Here is a 15,888-nt window from a genome sequence, read left to right on the forward strand (position 1 = left end):
GTTTACCCACACTAGACTGGCTAAAATCAAAATACTGACAACATCATATGTTTGTGAATGGGCAGCAACTGGAACTCTCACACACTGCTGGCAAGAGTATAAAAATGCTACAGCCACTTTCAAAACTAGCAGCTTCCTATACAGTTAGATATACATCTACCCTGTTACCTAGCAGTTTCTCTCCTAGATATTTACCCAAGAGAAATAAAAACATATGCCAACAAAAATACTTGTGTAAGAATGTTCACAGTGGTCTTAATCATAATGACCTCAAAATGGAAACAATGCAAATATCCATCAACAAGAGAGTAAACTTTTTTCTAAATGACATATTCATGCAATGGGTTGCTATTCAGCAATAACAATATGAATGGATTATTGATACTAGCAACATTTGGATGAATCTCAGAAATATTTTGTTGAGCAAAAAAAAAAGCCAAACACAATACTTTATTAATCTATTTATAGGAAATTCTAAAACAGACAGGATAAATCTATATATGAAAAAATCAGAACAATGATTGTCTATAGGGTTGGGGACTATTCAGATGTAAATGTATATACACATATCAATGAGAGAGAGGGAGAGGTTAAAAAAGGAGAGAGAAATAGAATGTGAGAGAGACTAGGAAAAGAGAAAGTGGAGATAGTAAGTAGGAATAACTCTTTTGGGAAGTTCTGCTTTAAAGAGATTCAGAAAAATAAAGCATGAAGGGCATGTGAGATCAAGGTAATGTTCTTTTACAATGTCAGATTATATTTCAGCATATTTGTACCATGATTCAGAAAAGGAGTATATAAAGATACTGGAAAAACAACACACATGCAGAAGTGACATTCTTGAGAAGGTGTGATGGGGAGGATCCAGCATGTAAGTGGAGGGAATCTTCAGAACGATCTTTGAATAAACTTTTGAAACAATCCTAGCTTCTTTAAATACCCCAAATTAAAAGAGATAGTGCACTTAAAATGTTTATTGCCATTGTAGTATATACTCAGTTGTCAAAAAAGAAAAAGACAAAAATAAACTAGTATTAACTGCTGTTCTTTTATTTTCTTTATTACACAGATTACACATCATGGCTGATTTCACAACAATTTAGACTTCTTCCACCATGCAAAGAAAGCAGACTTTGTAAATGAGACAGGATGATGTATTTGGGTTAAGGAACTACGACAAAAGGTTTTAGAAACCGATAACTTTAATAGCTATTCTCAAAAGACAAGCACAGTATAAAGGGGAAATGTAAAAACGTCTTGGTCCAATCCATGCTCAAGAGCTGAACTGAGGTTACAGTAGAATAACTGCTAATCATCCTTTTCCCATTTTGAACTAATTGAAAACTCCAACTCTTCCGTAAATGTTACAAATACCCTAAAGTGCCTGTGATTTCTGCAAGCCTCACTGGTTTAGAATTAATATCACTAAAGCTCCACATACAGGGCTCTATCACACACAAACACACATACACACACACAAACACAAACAGCCTATGTTCAGCATCGACAAATACCCACAGCTTGAGATTAATAGTCAGGAATTAGGAGGGCAGGAACCCTCGATAAAAGCCACATGTAAAGGCCAAAGTGGATTTTTAATGTTGGGGACAACAAGCATTAACTAATTTTCCCTTACTAAGTGCACTGTCCTTTAGCTCTATTTTTGTTCCTAATTGTTCCTGCAGGTAGTAGGTTAACATGTAACATACTTAGAGAAGGAAGCAATTGAATATGGCATAGATACTGACAGAAAGGGCTCAATAAAAGAGCAGCATGAGCTCTAATCTGGCCTTTTACAACATCTACTATCAAAGAGCTTTGGGGGTTTAAGGGGATTAGATACCATAACCCATCTGTCAGGTCATTATGTAAGGAAACGCTCCTGCTGTTTTCAAGAGAAGATGCCCTACTGTATATTATTATCATTAAGCATTTACAGAGTACTGTAGCCTCGCAAAGCACTTTCTAACATTTTTATTTGTTGTTTCTCACAAAATGCTGTCACCTCCAAGAATTATTTACAAATAAAGAAACTGAGGTACAGGAAGATGGTGGCAAATGCCTCAGTCACCCAGGGAATAGCAGGAGCTATGAGGGATTCTTGGAGACTTGAGAAAAAAGAATACCTTCTATCTCCCTCTGCCTAAAAATGTCAAAGAGTTGTTTGTTTGTTTGCTTGTTTGTTTGCTTGTTTGTTTGTTTGTTTTGAAAGCCGAGACCAATTCTCTTGTGTTTTCCAGCAATCTTATACATTATTCCATAACAAATACTTATGGGTTATTTTCTGTAGCCACAGGATGTAGCTTAACAACAGCTGTACTTCATGATTGACACTGTTCCATATGGGAGGAGAAGCAGGATGCATTCAAGCATGAGCATGTGTAAAGATGGACTGATATATCGTAGCTATCATTTACAAAACTGGAGATCCCAAACCTAAAGCATAATGAGCAAAAACGAAATGCTACATGTTCTTTCATCCATATTGCTTGTAATTTGCTAGAAATAATTTAGCATTTCAGTAAACCCTAAGCAAGCGACTTAGTATACAGGGGCAAAAATAAAGGTGCCTGCTGGGAAATAGTAAAACTATCTCATATGGGCTCCGTAGAGAGTTTTAACAGGTCACAATAACATGGGTGCTGTTACCTGATAACATTTCTTTTTCTGAAATTTTTCCTTCTATTTAGAACAGAATTAGGAAATCATTTTTGTGAGTTTTACTATTGAAGGATTACATTTTTCCTTTGAAAGAGAAATAGTTCTTATTTAAAATAAAGGAATGAATAGCATTGATATATTTTGACCTTAATGTCAGAAAATGTATTCCTCAATTGTAAAAATATACTGATCTAACTAGAAGACTTAATTTAAAAATGATGTTTTGTATCTTTTAAAGTTATTTCTCCCTCCGTTAAAAAAGAGGGGAAAAAAACTTCATGTTATTCTTTAATCATGAGTTGGTAAAGATTATTGATATTCACCTATTTGTTATCTACTGAGCGTCTACTATAATCCAGATAGAACCCACAGCCTGATAGAAGATATATTCACACGTAAGTATATTACAAGGTCAGTGATGGTTCCATAAGTGATTTATAGGTAAACTATTCTGGAATTTGAGAGAAGGTCCAGCTCTGGTCAGGATTATTGTCTCGTTAGCTGGGGGAGGCATGGTAGGTTCATGTGAGGAAGGAGATATGAAAGAGCTTTACATAATTTCAGTTGAAGCATTCCTCCAAGAATGTGTAAGAATTGGGCAAATAGGGAAGTAGGAAATGGAACATTCCAGGAAAAGGTCATGAAACATGTAAAGAGACAAAGAAGCTAAATGCTAAAAAGTTTCTCTCGAGCCTCATCTCTTGTCATTTCCCAGCTCATTCCCTAGCTCCGCTGTAAGGAACTGCTTGCAGTTCTCATTGTCTCTCTGCCTTTGCAAATGGCCTTTCTTTGCATGATGGCTTCCTGCAGGCTGATTTTTTCTCTCTTGATTTTTGCTTCTCTGTATTTCATCCTAAAAGGATCAGTTCAAATGTCCCTCCCCTGGCAAGTTTTATCCATTCTGCTAACCAGTTAGCTAGTCCCTTCACCAGACTTGCATAGAGCACCTTGAGCATATATCTCCACTGTCGTACTCATCACATTGCATTATAATGGCTTTAAAGTCCATCGCTCCAAACCACAAGAACCCAGAGAACAAGAATCATTTCTTGTCTAGCTGTGTGCTTTATCATTAGCATTGAGCCCTCCAACGTGTATGAATAAATTAATAAATGGTTCAATGAGAAGTAATGAAAGCTTAAACCAGGGGTGTTTTGAGAGCTGTTGCAGATGTAGATTTATAGGCTCGTTACCATTTAAATGTGAATGGTAAAGCTAAGAGAGGTGTCAAAAACAAGTTCAACCCTGGGTGCCGGTGAGGATAATCTTGCCAAAAGACATCAGAAAACATAAGTTGAGAAAGAGGTTAAAAGGAGAAAGTTGATAGATTCAGCCAGGAGTTTGAGGAGGATAAGGAGAAAAAGTTCTGAGTTCCAGGTATAGATGCATTAGACATACAGGTTGGCCCTTTCATCCCTCCCTATAGATCGGGAGATCTGAACTTTATCATGATCTTCCTGTGATTCTCTGCCTTTTAGCTCTTAAGTTGTTGAGATACAGTGTGGAGTGCTATTAGTCACTGTATGACTGCATAAGAATCGATAGATGTATAACCAGTTTATTGAAAGGGCTGAACATAATGACTACAAACAGGAAGTGGCTATATTTTCCTCCTATCACGCCTTTCAACATGTCAGATCCCCCTTTCCTATACCTTAATAACTTTTCAGGCAGCTTTTATAACTTTCCGGTCATTTTCAGCAACAACAACAAAAAGTCTTATTTCAGTATTGAGTCACTTCCAAGTAGTAAAATATTCTGTTAAATTTGAAACTGTAATCTCACATCTCATTCAAAGCTTTGCCCCTCCCTCAGCATGGGCTCAGGCCCAATCTGACTCCAGGCTCCTGTAGAGAAGTTGGGCATGGTCTGTTCTCTCTCCCTCTATCTCCTTCACCATCTGCTTCTGGCTTTTCTAGATAGAGTCTGAGCAAGAGAAGGAGTGTGTAGAGAAAGGGACAACATTCTCACTCAGGTGATGCTGCTTATAGTTCTGTATTGGCTTTCTGACTATTTACATGCCACCTGTATATTTGCATTAGCTTTCTTGCAGGACCTTTTTGTGTTTTCCATCAGACTCCTCTGTTTCACTGACGTGAGCACTCTCCACTGAACTTTTTCTGATTCAAACACACACACACACACACACACACACACACACACACACATACATACACGAGGGTTTAAACAAAGCAGCTAGAGGCCGGTTACTTCTAGCACTTGCTCTATAGAAAATTCATATTTGCATGAGACCAAGTGATGGGAGCAGAAGCTTGCCTTAATGCATAAGCCCCACAAAATCTTGACGAATCTATCAATCGATAATGAATAGCCTTGTCTCCAGGAAATCAGCCTTATTATAAAAGGAATGAAAAGAGAGAGAGAAGAAGCAGTCAATGCTTATTTATTTATTTTTAAAGTAGGTTTATGAAACTGATAACAGAGATGAAGTGTGAAAGCTAAAACTTTTCCTTGAAAGAAACAGGTTATTTTTTAAAGAATGAAAGTTTGTTTTGTTTTGTTTTTTTAATTCAGAAAGTATAGTTTTGGAAATTGGACAAGGAATAAAAAGGTAAAGCACCGAAAGAGCTCAAGACATAGTTTATGCCATAAACACTAATTAAAATGAGCACAAGAGAGCCGGGTTACTGCTCTCCAGAGGAGATAAAGATTCAGAGGGCTGGAAAAGGGAAGATGATAATGAAGAAGAAGATGACTAGGGGAGAGGTCAGTGAGGCCCAGGTTGGGGGCCTGAGTCTAGAGGAAAAACAGTGCACCCAGAAACTGCATAGCATTTGGCAGAACAAAAGCCATGTGTTACCAGCACTATGGAGGCATAAAGAACCAACTCACTGTTCCATGTCCATTCTAAGAGCATCCAGTCAACCACTGAATATCACTCGTGCTGAAAAATTTCATCAGCTGTTCTTTCCTTTACCTTCCCAAGGAGCTTACTATCCACTCTAGTCTACTTATCACCTGGTGATCATGCCTTTATGTTCAGCTCCATCTGAATCATCCTTTGTGGACAATCTTCCCCCTTCAAATGACCCTCTAGCAGCCCAAGACACTTGAAGGTCCCCAACACAGTGTCATAGAGTCTTAGGATAATAGCATCACTGTGGAAGAAGAGGCCACCAGTCGCCAGCTTCTGTGTTGTATTGTGGGATTACTCTCATCCAATGCCCCTAGCAACTCCCATACCAAAATACTCACATGTATTCTTTCTCTTTGGATAAGGTCTAAAATTGCCAAGGCTTACATAGAAGAAAGGCATACTAACAACAAAAATAAAAGCTGACAATTTGGAAAAGGCAGAATAAGGCGAAATAAGTTTCCATCCTATTTATCACAAGTTATTCATATCATCTATCAAACCCCCTTCCTCAACTTGAATGTGTGGAAAAATGGGCTTTTTGGGTAGCTAGGCTTCAAACCAATTTCTTCTTTGGTCTTGCATAGTAAGAGGAGCATAAAAAGAATACTTTATTCTTTCCTAGAAGCTATAAGTTATGTCAAATAGTTTCTTTGCCTTATCAAAGAAAAAAAGAAGAAAGAGAACATGTAGGCTATGAGGAATTCCAAAGTCAAATCAACACAAGAATTTAAAGACCCTATATATTGAATTCATTAACATTCAGTTTTCAATTTTAAATACCTAAAATTTACCAGGTCATAGAAAACATCATTGTGCATTCTACACTTCTCTAGATATTCATAAGCAAATATTTTATTCAACCTTAGAGAAATTTTCCAAAAGGTCTTTTGAAATGTATTTGTATTGATTACTTCAGAAGTTATCAATACTGATCTCAGCAATCCCAAGTCACGGCTCCTTTCTTCCATTGCTGTCCGTATCAATAGGCTAAAGCACAGGTGGGAAACCTTCAATATTCAGTTAATCTCTTACAGTCCTTAAAGAGTAACTACAGTTTATACATTCTATTCATGCTTATAGTTACAAAGTACATTTGTAGGCTACATGATACTACTCAATAAAAATTGCTTCTTCTGTTTTTTCAACAGTTTAACATTTACTAAGAGCCTACATTGGCATGCTAGGAGCTGAAGACACAAAGATAAATGAGAAACAAGCCTTGTATTTAGGGAGTTCATAATCTCTTTTACTTACTGTATTTATATGATGTTCTCTTTTTTCATTTAACTTATCTAGATAAATGGGTTGTGAAGGTTATACTTTACAGTCATACTCGTATCACTATGTTTAAGGGAAAAACTAATTCTCCCTTTCTCTCTTCGTAGATCTTCACATGAATGCCAGAAGTAGATTTCTTTTTCTGGTTCTCTCCCTCCCCACACCTCAAATTTCCTCATATTCCTTTTCTCTTTGTGAGTTTAAAATATACATATCATATATATATATATATATGATATATATTTTTTTTATTTGTTAGATTTGTTAGATTTTTGTGCTCCCTGACCTTAAATCTTAATTTTTTACATTTAAAATTTTTCTTTATTACTTAGGTAGCCCTTATGTGATTTTCTCCCTTTACATGTCAGTAGAACTTGACAGAAAAGCAAGTTCTCTACCTTCTGAGCTGACAGCTTTGAGATTTTTTATATACACATACTTATATTTTATCCCAAAATAGGTTCCTATGAAATATAATGATAATAATAAAACTCCATAAATAATAGAGGGGTGATTACATTCATTTTTCGTTTTTGCTCATTGTCTAATAGCAAAAGTCTCACTCTATGATTTTCATTAGGCTTGACCCAATTTCTTTTACATTCATTGTATGTGGGCCAGGATAAAGTGATTTAATTTGAGAGCAATTTAAAAAAAAAAAAATACCCTTAAAGGAAATCAGGAAATAGACAGATTATGAGGATGAAGAAAAATCTGTAATACCTAGAAAATAACATCTGAATAAACCTGGCTAAATCTCCAGTACAAAATAAAATCAACTTTTAGAAATATATTAATTGCATCCAATTTTATGAAACTCCAATAAGCTAAAATCAGTTTGATTATTCACCTTGCTCATTCTTATTTTGGGACTCCTTACCATTGTCTTAACCTTAGTCTTATCTCAAAGTCTTAAGTAAAGATATTATCAACTAGTTTCTCCTGAAAACTTCACCTCCTTCCAATCTAGGAACACCTGGCCACAGCTGTAGATTGCTGCAGCTCCCTGTCTCTCTGCTACTACACAACATGTCTTAGTTCTCTCTGCAGGGAACTTTAGTCCTTTGTTCTGACAGCTGCCTTCTGTCTATGTCTTATGATGAGAGAAGCTCTTTTGTCACATGTCTGAATTTTAACTTCAAATTGAAAAAATGATTGCACCACTTGCATTGCTACCTAAAGCATCTGTGTAGCTCAAACATCCCCACTTGCTCTTTACCCCACAGTAGTCCTAACTGACTTTGTGCTCCACTCACACAATGGGACCAAAGTCATTCAATTCAGTTGAAATTTTTGGAATACAGCTATGCCTCAGAATCTGATAGGTTTTTATAGTTACTAAATAAAAAGACAAGAAACATAGATTAACTAATTAGCACAGAATTTAATAAGAGAAAAAATATGAATGCACAAAAAAATGTTTTAACACAACTTTAAAATTATGTATAAGCCTTAACATAAAGGACTGAGGCAGTTATTAATAAGGACGTTAGGTGGAGATTTTGACAGATTTTGGATAAAGGGAATAGCATTTTACAAAAGGACAAGCAAGGAGGTAAACAGCAGTGCTTCTTCCAAGAATTGCTTGAGGTGAATGTTACGAATAAGCAAAGAGGCTCAGAGAGGTTATGTAAAATGTTTAAGATGACAAAACTAGTATTAGATTTAGAATTAATACTCAGGTAATACTGACTCCAGAATCCACGCCCTCCACACTACTGACTTAGACCAGAATACAATTCACTGTTCATATTACACTTACATAAAAACATGAGACACTTTCTCAACTCCATGGAGGTGCTTCCTATAAGGTATTTAACCTAATTTAAACTGGTTTCTTCCCCCTCTACTCCACTGAAACTGTTCTTGTGAAACAGCTCCATGTAGACTAATCCACCTCTATTGTCATTTTACTCAGTGTCTCCATAGCTTTTGACTCCTTGAAATAATTGTTCTTCTTGGCTCCTATAACCCTTCATATGTCTGGTTTTCCTCAGACTTCGGTGCCTGCTCCCTTGCCACATTCTCTTCTACTTCACCACCTCTAAAGCGAGAGTACCCAGATACGGCTGTGCATCTTTCTACTCTCTATCTACCTTCTCTCTCAAACTAAGCTCATCCAACACCACAGTTTTAAATATCCCCAACTCTGAATGTCAAATTGACAAAAGAGTGGCTAAAAATGTAGACTCTGGAGTGAGGCATCCCAGATTCTAATACAATCTACAATCTATTTTCCACATAGGAGTAAGAATTTATCTTTCTTAAAGGGTATAGCTGCACATGACTTCTCCACTTAAAACCTTCCAACGACTTTCCACTGAACTTAGAATCGACTCCAAACCATCGTCTAAAGAACCCTGTGTGAACAGCTCCTTCCTCTCCATCCTCATCTGTACCACACTCCCTGACTTATCACAGGCCAGACACTCTGACCTTTCTCTCTTTCCTTGAATACACCATCTTGCACCATTCCAGGATCTTTAAGCTTCAGTGGAATATTCTTCTACTGGCAGAGATATTGTACCACTAGATCTCTAGTACTTATAGGAATGCCTGGAACATAATATGTGCTCAAGAAATACATGCTGGATTGTTTGATTGATTGATGATTGATTGATTGACTGATGGTTTTTTAAAGACTATAAGTCAAGATTTTATTCACTTGATTTACATTTTAAATCCTTTAGGAGAGCTTTCTGTGTAAAGGAAACCTAAAGTGAGATATTTTTAAAAGTGTAGAATAATTTCTAAGTTATAATTTTTAATTTGGGATTTTGTATATATTTGTATTTAATTTGGGATTTTTGTATATATTTTGTATGTATATATATATATATATACATACATGTATGTATATCTGATCTATGGATGATTTTTTTATAAACAAGGTAGCTCACTGAATAAATAAAATTTATTATATTCTGAGGTAATTATGTCAAGTATAGAATTAGACCCAGGGTTTTAGATATAATGACTGTTTTGTGAAAATTAGGTATGAAAGGACGAGAGTAGAACCAGACCTCAAGGGTACAATGACGCAGGGAAACGCCTCTTTGTGACATTAGCATTCCAAACCCATGCCTGTCAACATCTCTAACAGCAAGCTACAGAAACCATGCAAATATTTACACAGAATTTTTTTAATCCACAAGCTTGTTTCTGGAAAGACTTCTAAAAATAAATCTTTTTAAAAATATGTTTTAGATGTATTTTAATTTTTTTCTGAATTTTCCTGAATTTAAAATTACATGAAAATAACTTTCCTAAAAGCACAGAACTAATGTATTTACCTGTAGCCAAGACCATTTTTTTTTCTTTTTCTTCTCTCACCCTGGTAAATGCTCCCCCAGAGGTTGACAAGTATCTGAAGATCCATAAAACATGAGTTTAATAAGTATAATAAATCATTTGTCACTGGCATTTTTAAGATTTGGCCTTATTGAGTTTTAACTGATATGTTTTGCAGGTACTCCTGCTGTTATATGGAAGCAATATAAGTTTAATATTTACTTACTACAACCTAAAGACACTATGTTTTACTGAAGTATGAAAACCTTTAGAGGAAATAGTGTCCCTAAAATAATTAAGCCAAGACATTAAGCCACAAAATCCAGCAAAATTCCTAATTAAAGTTAATCATAATTAATTCTTTAAAAGTTCAAAATTTGTTGGAGAAATCTTCGTACTTCCATATTATGGTCAAGTGTCCGTCGTTTATATTGAGTTGCTATTATATTTAATAATACTAAAACCTTCCTACAGAAAATTTCCAGAAATACCAGTTCTCTTAAAGTTGGATATTATGCATTTTAATTATTTTTAAACAACACAAAAATTAAAATTCCCCCACGCAAATGTTTAAAAGTTTTGCAGTTTTACTTAACCTCATTACACCAGATGAAGAAATTATATCCTGTCAAAAGCCATTTCTGACAGGAAAAGCAATGTCAATATTCAGAAAATCATAAACATAGAGGATAAGTGAAATCATAATGAAGAAACATTGTGCATAAAAAGTATCTGAAGACAAAAATACTATTTCTATAGAATGAATCATCAACTTCCACAAACCTCTCAAATCACTGCACCTCATCCATCAAGTTCAGAGGCAGGTAAAGTAATAGGTTCCTAAATAAAGCGTGGACATCATGCTACCACTTCCAGTGTAAAATGGCCTCTTAAATGTACTTTTTGTAAAGTGTGCTTATGTTGCTCTCTCTTGGTGAAAAAGTAGTACTGTTCAAATTGATTGCTACTGATTTCTTAAACTTTTTTTTAAGGTTTTCTTGTTAAAAGAAACTCTGTTTTGATAAAGCATTTTCAGTGCCATTTGCACAAATTAGAGTGCTAATTGCTAACCTTAGAACAGCTAGAACTACTTTAGATAATTCTGAGTTTCTAAATTGACATGAATTAAAAGCCAGTTGGAACACACATTCAAATGTTTTCATTTATGGACTCCCAGGAAATTTTGTTTTATAATAAACAAAAAACCAAAGAAAATGAATAGGAGGGTATTCACTATATAAGAAATTTAGGTTTCAAAACTGATTTTCTGAAAGAAGGTGAAAATATTTAGTCTTCTAAGTGCTCTATCCATTTACATATTTACAGAAACAAGTTATAATACATCTGAAAAAAATTTACTGAATAGACAGGCATAAGTAGTAGCAGAAGTCCAAATGTTTAAAAAAAGAACTTGTGTAATAATCACTTTTAAAATCAGAACCAGTAGTTTGCTGCAGCCAACTGGTGGCAGCTTGCAAGAGCTGACTGTGCACGTATTTTCCAATTCCCTGTTCAGTGACATAATGTTGATAATTGAAATCTGTCATGGTGAGTGTATTTACACTATAGAAATTGGCAAACACTATAAATCAGGGTTTTGTTTTGTTTGCAGGGCGTGCATGCATAAGTGAGTGAGTGAGTGAGTGTGTGTGTGTGTGTGTGTGTGTGTTTGGGGGACTGGTTGTTAAATGTTTACCAGCACACCACTAGAAATGCCAAAAAGAATGTCAAAAATAAGACCTTTCCCTTTGATCAATGACAACTGCTATATAATTAACAAATTTTCCTAATCGTGATAAATATAAATACTGAAATAAAAACTTCTCAGGGTAAGTCATTACCTGCTAAACTTTGTATAAGTGATAGTACAACTAAATTTAGTGTGGTATCTAGAAACAAAACAGCATCATTCCTCCCTCTTTAATCTACCTATACATCAAATAATGTATAGAATTTTATAGTCAGAAGAAAAACTATTCACAATTAACATTTTCTCATTTCCTCTTCTTTTAGAGAGGCACTCCAATCATAGTTTTAACCAGTTCTCTACAGCAGCCAAATAGAGCTCAGTAACCTTTGGGAATTTTTAATTTATCAAAATACCATGCTCAACCAAAGTGAAAGAAGGTTTTGCATGCTTTTATATTTTAAACATGAGACTGAGCAAAGTGGATGTTTAATCATGAATGGAGATGTAAAAGATGTAAGCAAAAGTTTGACAAAAACTTGAAAATGATGTTCCATAAGCCACATCCCTTGTGTGTTCGTTGAGTTACACTCTCCTTTGGAAGAGAGAAGACTCAGGGACTTTTCAGTCTTCCTTTCCCTTGGAAGATTTATCCATAAATTTAGAGAAATAACCCCAGGAAAAAAAAAATGTATAATGTTTAAAACCTTAAAGCAGAACCTCCTATCTACAAGACAGGAAAGCAACTTCTAACGTATCTTTTAGGTACTTTGCAATCTTCTGTCTTCTGCAGCTCACATATGTCAGAGGCACTGAAATAAACTTCTAACGCACGGTCTGGTAGTTTGCGTTTGTTTTAGGTACAGCTCACTGTGTGGGAAGGATTATCAAGGGAAAGTTTGATTGATTATTATTCCAGTTCTGCCTAGGCCTCCAGGACCAACTTGTAGATGTAATACCACAAGGTGACTATTTTATTGAAAATTAATTAATTAATGATCATGTATAAATGATGGAAAGAGACTAATTGAGTGAGAGTTCAATTAAATAACTCAGCCTCACTAACAGTGACAGCACAGCTGAGCAATTGATAAACGGTACCAAATATCGAGGGCAGAAATAAAGCCCTTTAAATTAATCTTTCCATGCGTTTCCTCATAATGAAAATAACAAAAGTATATTTCAGATGAAAAGATGTTAGAGGAGATTTAATCATTAAAGCAGCAAGAGTTGCCTCTTCATTAAAACCTCAGAATACAAAGATATCTGGTGGCGTAAGAATGTTTCTAATATTATTGACAAGACAGGAAAATGATCATATCAGTAACATAGAATTAGCACAGTGCAAAGAATAATCAATAAGAATGCAATTTTCAGTGTTACAAGCCTTTAAGTTGAAGAGGTATGAGAATGATTTTTAAATATAACATTTTATCAGATCCAAGTGCAAAACCATAGAATGAAAATAACATTTTAAAAACAGTACCAAGTCAGTAGGGTATTTATTTAATAAAATAAAAACCTGACGTCTGGTACAGTTATTTCAAAGGTTCTCCACTATAAGGAATTCAAATGAGACCTCATCTCATCAATGACTTCAAAAATGCACAAATAAATCTTCATAACCACTATATCAGTGCTATCATTATTATCACCATTTTACAGATAAGAAAAACGAGAAACAAGGTACTAAGGAATTCACCCAAGGTCAGACCATCAGGAAATGGTGGAACTGGGATTCAAACCTGACAAGTTAGCTCCTGAGTCCAGGCTCTTAGCAACCATGTTACACACCTCTCATCATTTAGATTAAAGATAAAACTATAGAAAATCCAGGCCTTTCTACAGAGAAAGTGTAATGTAAGCTGTTTTTTGCCTTTTTCTACTCTATACTATTTATAGTCTACAGTATTAGACATGCAATTCTGTTTTTCTCTTAAGCAAATTTTATCCATTATACCTGATGCCCATAAGGTCCATTTCGCTTGGGAATCAAAGCTAAGCTCTCACATTATATAAAGGTGTTCCATGTTAACAGTAATAGAACATTTTATAGAATTCCTTAAATATACATCCGTTATATATCCTTAGTGAATTTCATTATAATTCTTTGTTTGGATGATGTTTTCCTGTACTAGAATTTGAACTTGTGAAAAGGGAGGATGTAATCTTATTAATAATTTGTTTCTCTGGTATCTAGCATAGTTCTTAACAGACAGCCAATACTCAGTACATGTTTGTCAAAATGAAATTACATGCCATATCCCAGGAAAGCAGGCTTGAAATGAACAACACAATCATTTTTTTACACTAAATAAATTTTTTTACAATAAAAAAATTTTAGACAATTCCTTGAGTTATTGCCTTCATTCCTCATACAAAATACGTCCAAAAATCTGACGCGTTCTTCCTCAGATATGTCTCTTGAAGAATTACCTTCACCCCACCCAAATATAGGCCCTCATCGTAACCTGCCTACATTCCAATCACAGTTTCCTATTTCCTTGCCACCAGCCACTCCCAAACCCAGTCGTGCTCCCTCTTCCATAAGGCCGACACAACCAACTCCATAAAATGCAGACTCCATTTCCTCACTACCTGATAGTAAAAATGTTCATTGATTCTGCTGCGTAAAGAGTAAGATCCAAACTCTTTTAAGTGTAGCATCTAAAGATTTTGCAACTGGCTCTAACCTACATCTTCATCCACTCAACACCCCAACTCATGTTGAGCCATGCTGACCTTTTCTGTTCCCTGAGTCAGGCCCTCTCACCTCTGATATTCCCTGTGCCTGGAACCTTCTTTTTCACTGTGGAAATCTTGCTCACATATCAAGACCCAACTCAACTACTCTCTTGTGACACTCTCCCCAGTTTTTCTATACAGGATACTCATTATTTCTGCTATATTCCCACAAATCCCCCATCACTCCATTGTACTACTTGTCTGCATTACTATTATCTAGTATTGATTTTGTATCTCTTCACTTAGAATATGAACTCTTACTACCCCAGAGCACAGTTTAGCAGTGCTTGGCAGGTAGTAGGCCTACTGTTGTTTGTGGGGTAAACTTTCATCAAGCCATTTTCAGCAAAACCGGAAGTAGTCAATTAAAAACTTTTTTTACTTATTATGATTTTTTCTTTACATCTTCTTGTTTCAAAGAAGACATGTGCATGGTAATCCTATGATATTTATACTTAGCATTTCCTAAGGACAAATACCTAAAAGATTGTCCCTTACAGATTGCAAAATTGTCCCTTTGACATGTTACAAGAGGAATTAGCTAGATAGTAAAGCCAGAAAATGTGTGTTGGGAGAACCTGGTTCATGCCCCAGAAATACCATATTACTCTCAATCCTAAAATGTGTTGACAGAGTTGTGCTTTTCTGGGGATGGTAGAGAAAGGCTTTGTGTGGAAATAAAAATAAGAACAATAAACATTTATTGAGAGGCTCAGAGCTTCACACAGAATATCCCAATTAACTTCCTCACACTACTCTAACATGAAGAAACTGAGGTTTAAGGTCACTTTCATCTTAGGCACTGGAGGCTGAAATCCAGGTTATTTGGCATCTGAAGCCACTCTTTTAACCACCATCTTCTTTATTGGGAATAAAAATATATAAGACCTTTGTTTCATTTTACCTAAAATTTCTGGCTGAGCGAATAAATTTTAACTTACTTTGTAATCCTGAGACTGAATTTAGTGTATACACAAAGGTTTTTATTGAAATAGATGAATGCTTGGTAACATGTTTCCTTAGTCTCCTTCTTACAAAACCTGAAACCCAGCGATACCCCACAAGATTTAGAATCACAAAGTAGAGTGTTCTGATCATCGGTGAAATAGCTTTATATATGAGGAAATTATACTTTACTATAGAAACTAGTGATTATTATTTTCTTCATGACAAAACTCTCATATAGACAACATTGATATTTATTTTAAAAAACAAAACTTCCGTCTCACCCAGGTAGTTCGTAGAACTAGGATCAGAACCCACATTATCTGCTTCCTATTCCATTGTATTTTCTGTTACACAAGAAAATTAAACAATAAAGTAGATGAGAGATAATAAGCTAAGAAAG

This window comes from Pteropus alecto, unplaced genomic scaffold (genome assembly GCF_000325575.1).
Source record: "Pteropus alecto unplaced genomic scaffold, ASM32557v1 scaffold25, whole genome shotgun sequence".
NCBI lineage: Eukaryota > Metazoa > Chordata > Mammalia > Chiroptera > Pteropodidae > Pteropus > Pteropus alecto.